Raw genomic sequence first — 8618 nt, forward strand, 5'->3', positions numbered from 1 at the left:
GGTCGTGATGTTGTCGTTGTTGACTAACTTCCAGACGCTCTGCTGCACCTCTTTCTCACCGGTGACGATGACATGGCCGATCTCCGACGCCTCCTAGACCTTCGTGGCCAGGTAGCGGTTCACGACCTCGACCATGCGCTCCAAGGAAAGCTGGGCAGTCAGCCGACAAGTTATTGCCGCACCAACAGACATGTGTCGTGGCGAGTAAATTCGGCTAAGGTAGGAGCTCATGGCGATTACAACAACTGATGGTGATCCTCTTGCTACCAAGGCTGGTATACCAAATGCACAGGGATGCTTGTGCATGTCGAAGGTTATCTCGCTTGCGTGTTTCGCGTACCAATGAATGCCTTTGGCGACCATAGAAGAAGTAGTTTCATGAGTGGAAAATGTAGAGAGGTCGGCCGGAAAATGAAGCATCTGGCCTGTTACTCTACGTAAGGGAAGGGAAAAAGGGGAAGAAAGAGGGTCACAAGGGGGGATGATAATCGGAGGAACTAGGTGAAAGGACACATTGTATAAATGTTATCACAAGCGTGAGTCCAGGCCCGTGTCGCCTAAGAAACTTGAAAAAGCACGCATTGCCTCTATCGTCTGCCAACTCTGTGGCCCTGCGCCTAGCAAGAGGTTCTCCGACAGTGGTCCGACAGTGGACTGGAAGGGGGAGGCGAGGAATCCTAGAAGAGACCTTCGTTATGACAACCTGAAGCCATTCAATAAAGATGTACATGATGTGGGCTCTTGAGTGGTGTAGTGATGTTGATCACAATCATATGAAGCCGAGAGTTTGTTATTGCTACACATACACGCGCACACGCACGCACGCACGCACGCACACAGACACACACACACACACACACACACATATATACACACACGCACGCACGCACGCACACGCGCGGGGAACGCGGTGTGCCTCCGCCTGCCATCATCATGTTGATCATCATCATCCTATCTAATCTCCTATGCAGAGCTAAAGCCTGTGCCGGCGATCTCCATTTACGACTGCTTCAAGTACGTTCACTCCGTCCTATGGCTGCAACCTTGCTGATCATGTCGAGTGCACGGCGCGCTGCAGTGATGTGCTGCGTGCCTGCGTGTGCTCACTTCTGCGTACTTGATGGCATGGAGGAAGAGCAGCGAGATGGCCATGGTGAAGCAGACGATGAGCGCATTGTTGTCCAGGTTGCTCTGGCTCGCGAGGAAGCGTCCGCACGGGAGAGTGAAGGTGAACATGCACAAGGCGACCAACACCACGTACTGCCGGTTGTAGTTCTGCATGTTCATGGTGCGCTGCCCGTACGTGGATATATGCGCGTCCGGTACACATGTAGCGATGCTTTAGCTATCACTGTTGATTCGTGGTATGAATATTCAAGATTATTTCAGTTGTTCCGCTGTACCTTGCCCACCCACTGCTGTCTGATTCACGACCAGGGGTGCAGGCTTCGTCAGGAAGAATGCTCTGCCTGTCTCCACGCCTCGTTGGCATGCTGCACTGCACTGTACACCAGAGTTGCGGAGTGGCAACTCCGGACTTGGAATGTTGGAAGTCCGAGAACGCACTCTCCGGGCTAACACGCCGGGGATCCGCGGCGCGGTGGACCCAGACGAAGGTGTACCCAGATTGTTCCACTCGCGGAACTAAATTGGCTATTCTGAACATACAGCATGTGTCTATCTGTGCATTGGAAGTTCATGTCTATACGTTGTGCTCGAAAACACGCAACAATTCTCACCTATAACAACACGAGCTTTTTGCTCTGTATACGCATGCATAGCTTTGTAACAATGCGCACGAGGCCGGCCACCACAAGGACGACCGCCAGCGTCGAGCTGGTGGTGACGGCCTCTTAGTACGCGGGCTCGAGCAGCTCGACCACGCGCTTGCGCAGCGGCCGACGCACAGCCTCGGACCCGCTGAACGTTTCCTTCATGAGACTTTTCTCGTGAGGCGTGCCCAAGTTCTTTTTCTTCAAAATGTAATTGGCAGTGTCTAGCGGTGGTCTGGAGTGTCGACATTAGTCGACAAGGTTAGACATTATTTGTTTGGATACAAGTTCACATTTGTGACACATAATTAAGCGATTGCCTGGATGTTTTCGGAGCCGTGCCTAAAGCACAAATTCGCACGGTCGACAATTCGCCTTCAAGGGTGCACCTACGACGTGCGACATTCAGCTGGTGCTCTGAAACACGTCGCCGACGCTCTTTCCCGAAAATCGGGCGTGGATGGCTCGCAGCGAAAGAAATATGGCTGGATATTATTTTCCCAGCAAGACATCTCTAAGGCCCAACGCGAAGACTTGAATGAAAGCGTCACTTCACTGGCGCTCGCACCGACTAACTCCAAGTTAGTCGGTGCGGTAGGTAAATCTATACCATCGCTACTGGCAATAGAATCGGCGAGACGAACAACACCTCCTAGTCCTGCCCGCCGCTTTGCGCTCCCAGATATTTACGCGCTATCCATGACACACCGGAAGGAGGACACGCCGGCCAAAGAGCCACGCTCGAAGGTTTTGCGTTATCTTCGTGTTCTTAGGGTGTTTTCAAAAAAATATCATCATTCACTGTGTTTATATATCTTGGCTAATTAGGCTTGGCTAAAGGTTAGGCTAATTATGTGCTTTAAAAATAATGAGTGCATACTGGTTTCGTCCATATTTTCATGCGTTATGCGATCAGCGTAGTTGATTTTGCACGTCTCCTCGGTCGAATAAACAAGCCCAGTTTACACATGGTTAAAGTCTGAAGCATATTGTGAGTCTTATTGCGAGACGATTATATAGGAAGCTCTAAGCAAGGTCTCGCAAGGTCATTTTTCATTTTTCGGTCCACCTAAAGAAAATCAATTTTCCGCTCAGAAATCCGGCAAAATAATGCTACAATCCTAAAATATACCTAGTAATGTCTGTATTATCCATGAGTCATGAGCGTATATGCTGTATGTAATTATTAAAAATTAAGATAACGCTTAAATAGGAAATGCAATCTTGGTTTTGTAAAAAGTGTCAAGTTTGGATTCTCTCGCTGCGACACTGAATGTGAAGTCGTATCTGCCTGTGGATTGTGTCGCGATGTTTGGTGCAGCGGCTATTGCCCTTGAACACTATCGCCAGGTGCCAGACGCGGCACGATCTTGTATACGCCTGCATAGCTGAAAATATCTTTCATTTTACTTCAATCAATAATGTGTTTGTGAGCTAAGTCTCACACTTGTGTGTCAACGGCGTCAGTCTGGAGATTTCTCGAGTGTAGTTTAAAATAAACGCTCACTACAGTACTTTTTTAAGCTTTCTTTTTTTCTAATTTTGAAATCTTGAGGTGAGCACTTCCCGGAATATTTTGTTTGTATGAAAACGCCTTCGCTTTTTAAGGCGAGCTTTTAAAAAAATTACGTCCCCTGGATCTAATTTTAAGTGCGTAAGCATTTCTATGCTTACCCAAAAAGGAAAACATCCGTGCGTTCCAGTGGCGTAGCCAGAAATTTTTTTCGGGGGGGGGGGGGGGCTCAAGTTGCAACGCGGCCTCCTCCTTATAAAAGTTGTCGAGGCATCAAATACATCAATAATAACTGCATTGCCATTGTCAATGCCATTGTATATTAGGTGCTGAAAACGAGTTATTTAACGCTACGCACAGTCAAGACAAGTAAATTATGTGTTTGTTTCGTAAAAGAATAGCTTCGTATGTCCCAAAAATTGTGGCAGTAATAGCTGATATCAGTGCTTCCGCGTTTCTTTTTTTTTTGTTCCTGGTCTATCTAATAAGCAAAGAAAATAACACGTGAACTTTAGAAGTATATCAGTTCGAAACCAGCAAAGCAGTGCATGCAGCTGGTATGAAAAACGTAAAGGCCATCAAATGAACAAGTTGACAAATATTTTGATGAATGTTTGTCATTTAACAACCTCGTTTACATTTTTGTACATATGCAACGGTCAGGGAAAAACCTCAATGACGCTGTCCTTCGTTGCAACGGATTGCGCAGCAGCAGATGTTACCGCACGTATATTGTAATTGCACCGAAATTATAGTTGCAACAACGAGTACATATAAAAAGCAGAAGTTCCGCAAAATATACATTAGAAATGCGAAGATAGAATGGAATATACAAATGGCAAGAAAGTGTCGCGTGAAACCAAGTTCACTGCTTGTATACACAAAACCTCGCAACAAGATATTTAAATATACGTATAAGTCTGCAATAAATCTACGTATCTAAGGAAACGTCATTGTATATAATGCGTCAAACAAGACAAATAAACATGTTGCGCAGTCACAGACAGTAAACTTCACGCATACGAGTATAAAGACAGACGATCCCAACCTTTAATAATAAAATTCTGATTCTGATTCTGATCCAGACAAGAACAAAACTATGATCTCAGAAATTGTGATATGCATTTGGGCCATGCTGCGATCGCGACAGCACCATGTGGCTAGAATAAGAGAAAAAGAATGCAGAAATCAATATGAAAATGCGTATTTTAACTGCCTGCACAGCGGCAACAATTATTCTGCACCCCAAGTCAAAGAAGGCTATTGCTTCGTTTAAAAAAAGAAGTAAATCCATGTAGCTAAAAAGGAAAGAAAAGGACAAACGAAAGCCACAGATGATGCGGCAAGTTGATTTACCCAACATCCGAGTGCGTTTTTGGGAAACGCCGCGTGTGCCGGGCTTTCAATGAGCAAGGTTTGTCAAAATTGGTTATTGATGTCCCCGTAATTTTTGTATTCCCAGGATAATTTTGATTATCATGCTAACTGTTACAACAAACGGTGAAAATTTCTGTGGTTTTAAAAGCTAATGAACAGTCATACGTTTTCATAATTACGAGCTTATATAGGAACGTGAAGGAACACATATTTTTACAGGCATTGATTTTTGCTGCTTCGCTATCTAAACGATAAACTTTACTCGGCGGGGAGGTTTAGTGAAGCGTTCAGTAACTTCCGACACGTTGATGGCGACGTCTCTGTCGGCGTATAGAAGCGCCAGCATAACCATGCGTTCCTCATTGTAAAGCGCAAGTGGTTTTTTTAGTAATCTCATGTTTGAAAATCTCTCTGCGCTGGCAGTGGCACTGGAAGGGCGACTAGAATATGCAGCAGTTTGTACTAGAGCACTGCACGGGCCAATTTTTTCAGCCCGGACCCGGCCCGGGCCCGTTTTTACGTTGGGCTGCCCGCCCGAGCCCGAACAAAACTTTCATGGCGAGACCCGGGCCCGGCCCGGGCCCGGAAATAATCTACGTTACCCGCCTGGCCCGGCCCGCCACCCCTTTACCTCAGGCCCGAACCCGGCCCGATACCGAAAAATACATGTTTGTCAGAGTTCAGACGCCCGAGAATAACTCGCTGCACGTTACATGCACACCACGAGAAAGCCCGGCCCGGGCCCGGGTCAAAAAGCACACGCCGTTCCCGAGCCCGGCCCGAGCCCGGCCCGAGCCCGGCCCGAGCCCGTGAAGAAACTGCTCTACCCGGCCCGGCCCGGGCTTTCGGGTAAGCCCGAGCCCGTGCAGTGCTCTAGTTTGTACACATGTACATATAACCTGCCGTCTCCATGAGAGAGGGCATCTATTCCTGTGCTGAAACCTAAAAACACTTCGATATCGTTTCCTCAGCACCACGCTCGACAAGGTAGACAGCCGTCCTCTTACGGAAGCCACAATTCTTGGTCCCTGGTCCCAGCCGACGTCGGAACGAACTGCTTTAAAAGCGCTATAACGCTTTTTAAAAGAAACAGGACTTAGTGACAAACTATAGAATGTGCGGACTGATACGTTTCTTTTAGTTTTCTTTTTAATCTTCTTTTGTTTTCTAATATTTTCTGCCCTTACCCCATCCCCCTGTGCAAAGTAGCCAATCGGACACTTAACCTGATTAACCTCTTTGCCTTTCACCTCTTATTTTCCTTCCTTTCTTCATTCGATATCGTTGACATCCTTGTTTACGTACCTTGCACAAACAGTAAGCTGTTCGATTCCAGCAATATCCGTCGTTTCGTCAGCAAGTACGGAGAAGCAGCCTGCAGCGTTCACTTTTGCATCTAGGCTTTCTTTGGTAATTTCACCACAAATTTCTATAATTTGGATTGGTACATCTGGTTTAAATACGAGGCATTACTGGGGCAACTTTCCAAATGGTTCTTCAGATGTGTATCTCCACAATCAGCTTGCATGCGAAGAAGCGTTCTGGAAATACCAGTAATTTCAGCGGGGGCTTTACTTAAATCCATAGGACCAGTGTCCCTATCGCCACGGAGAGCAAGACCTTGCCGCCCGCAAAAAAGAACTGTCTCAAATTAAATAGGCCGTTGAGTTTCTTCTGTTTTCTCTTATTTTACTTTGCCCGCCCTGGTCCAGCTTATCGATCACATTGGACGCGCTTTCTGAAAATGTTTGGAGAAAATTATCAGATGCCAGCTGACAGTCGCGGTGATATTTAATATTTTCCTCTGCGTGGAAGATTGCGAGCACGTGCTTCCATTTCTGGAACGGCTTAGACACGCGCGTTCGAGTGCGTGCATGTTGGCCCAAGTTTATAAAAACATTAAACCCAGAAAGTTCCAGAATTAAAAATCAGAAGCACGCCTTTGGAAATGTCAGTGCACTTTCGCGTCAAAAGTGTATGAGAACTTTATACTCATGAAGTTTCGGAATTGAAATCCATGCGCTCCGTAGATTCTGGTGCCGCTGCGAGATGCCGCGACGCGCCCGCTCGCTATCGAAAATCCCTTGAAACTTTGTGCTCGGCTGGGGCTCCTTACGTTATGTGACTCTAGTTGTATGGGCGTTTGCACGAAATCCAGCCCGAGTTCGCAATTTTCGCGCCGAAATGTCCTTTCGAGTGTCAAAAAGACATTGTAGACAAAATCCACAATAATTTCCGGCGCCGGTGGTTGTTTTGGTCGGCGGTGCATGACAGCACGAAAAAATTTCGGGGGGGGCTGAAGCCCCATCAGCCCCCCCCCTGGCTACGCGCCTGCTAGTATACCCCTCACCTCTTCGATTATTAAAGCTGTTACTCACTCACTCCTATACGGTTTCGTCGGCTCCGTAAGCATCGCAGGCGCTCACCAACCGCGATAGCGGACGTTACATAACGCTAGTGAAGACGGACAGTTCGCCCAAAGACGAACAGTTCGTAGGGAACCAATAACTGTGCGAATGCAGTTCCGTATACCTAAACACGGCATCATGGCAAAGTGCCCGCCGTGCACCTCGGTGAGTCAACTTTCTCACACTGCGATGCCAACCAAACTCGTACCGTCTCAGCCTACCTGAGAAGGGTGAGGCCGTCGCGCAGATATGATGCGAAGCGCGTCACTAAAACGCGAAACCTCAGCGTCACGGTGTGCAATCGAGACGGCAAATCGTGCCGACTAGGGAGTCTACGTACGCGCGCGACTCCGTCTATATAAAGGCCAGGCCACACGTACGCTTGCCGACAGCCAGCTCGCGTCTACGCGCCTCGCGAGGAACGGCGCCTCGCATCTACAAGAGACGCGCGACTATAGGGTAGCGCGACAGCGCGTTCTCACAGCGCTCACTCATATAGACGCTGTGGCAGACGCCATTTCGTACTTTGTTATTGACAGTGCTCCAATATGCTTCAATATTTATAAACGTAACTGATGTATTTTTAGAGCTGTTAGATCAGCTCAAAAGGGAAAGAAAAACCACTTTCTCGCATAACAAAAATCTGCCTCGCTGAAAGTTGATTGTACCCCACAACGGTCGTAGCGATGATGATGATGATGATGATAAGTGGTTCTTGAGGGAAAGGGAAAGGTTGGCGCTATCTTCTGCAGCCCTTGAGGGAGCACGGCTCAGCGCCAACGGGGAGGGGTAAGTGATGCGGGGCAGTCCCAGCGCGGAATATCAGAGATGAGCTGATCGCGCCGCGCTTCGACGCTTACCGAGCTGTGCTGACAGTCCAGATATTTCCAAACTGCAACTGAAAGCCCCCTACACTGCCGCGCGTTCTTCCGCCTTCTTTTAAATGAGAAGGGGGCGTTGACAGGGTCCAATAACAGATGCCGCCTAAAACGGGATTTCATATATGATGCGGCCATCCACCACCACGCTAGACTGCGAAGCACAACCTCTAAAGTATACTTGCGGCCATCACGTTGTAGTACTACCAGCAAGACAAATAACTTGCGCATTAACGCAATCAGCTTATCATAACCAGCCGTGTGAACGGGACTTCTCAAATGGCGCCCGTGAAGACACAACGAAGACCTGGCAGTCGCCACTCGCGGTGCGCGATCGCGTAATCTCGCGCGCGAGCAGCACAGAGCTCCCGCAGCAAACTGTGACGCAATGACAGCACACGACGCGTTAAAATGTAGAACAGCGCTGCCGCGAAAGACAAAGCAAAAAAAAAAAAAAAAAGCCAGTCAGGTTGTGTATAAGCAAGCGCTCTGCAGGCGCGGCAGCGCATTCTTAATTGCTCGAGACTTTCTCGCCGCATCTCAAAAACTCAAACGCATCGCGCAATTATCTCCCCAGTCACGGGACATTTGCCACGCACAGTGCACCGCGATGCCTCCCTCACATCCTCCCCTTGACTTCGCAAAAATTAAAGAGAAACGAAACAACCCG

Source organism: Dermacentor silvarum, chromosome 6 (assembly GCF_013339745.2).
Source record: "Dermacentor silvarum isolate Dsil-2018 chromosome 6, BIME_Dsil_1.4, whole genome shotgun sequence".
NCBI classification, from domain to species: domain Eukaryota; kingdom Metazoa; phylum Arthropoda; class Arachnida; order Ixodida; family Ixodidae; genus Dermacentor; species Dermacentor silvarum.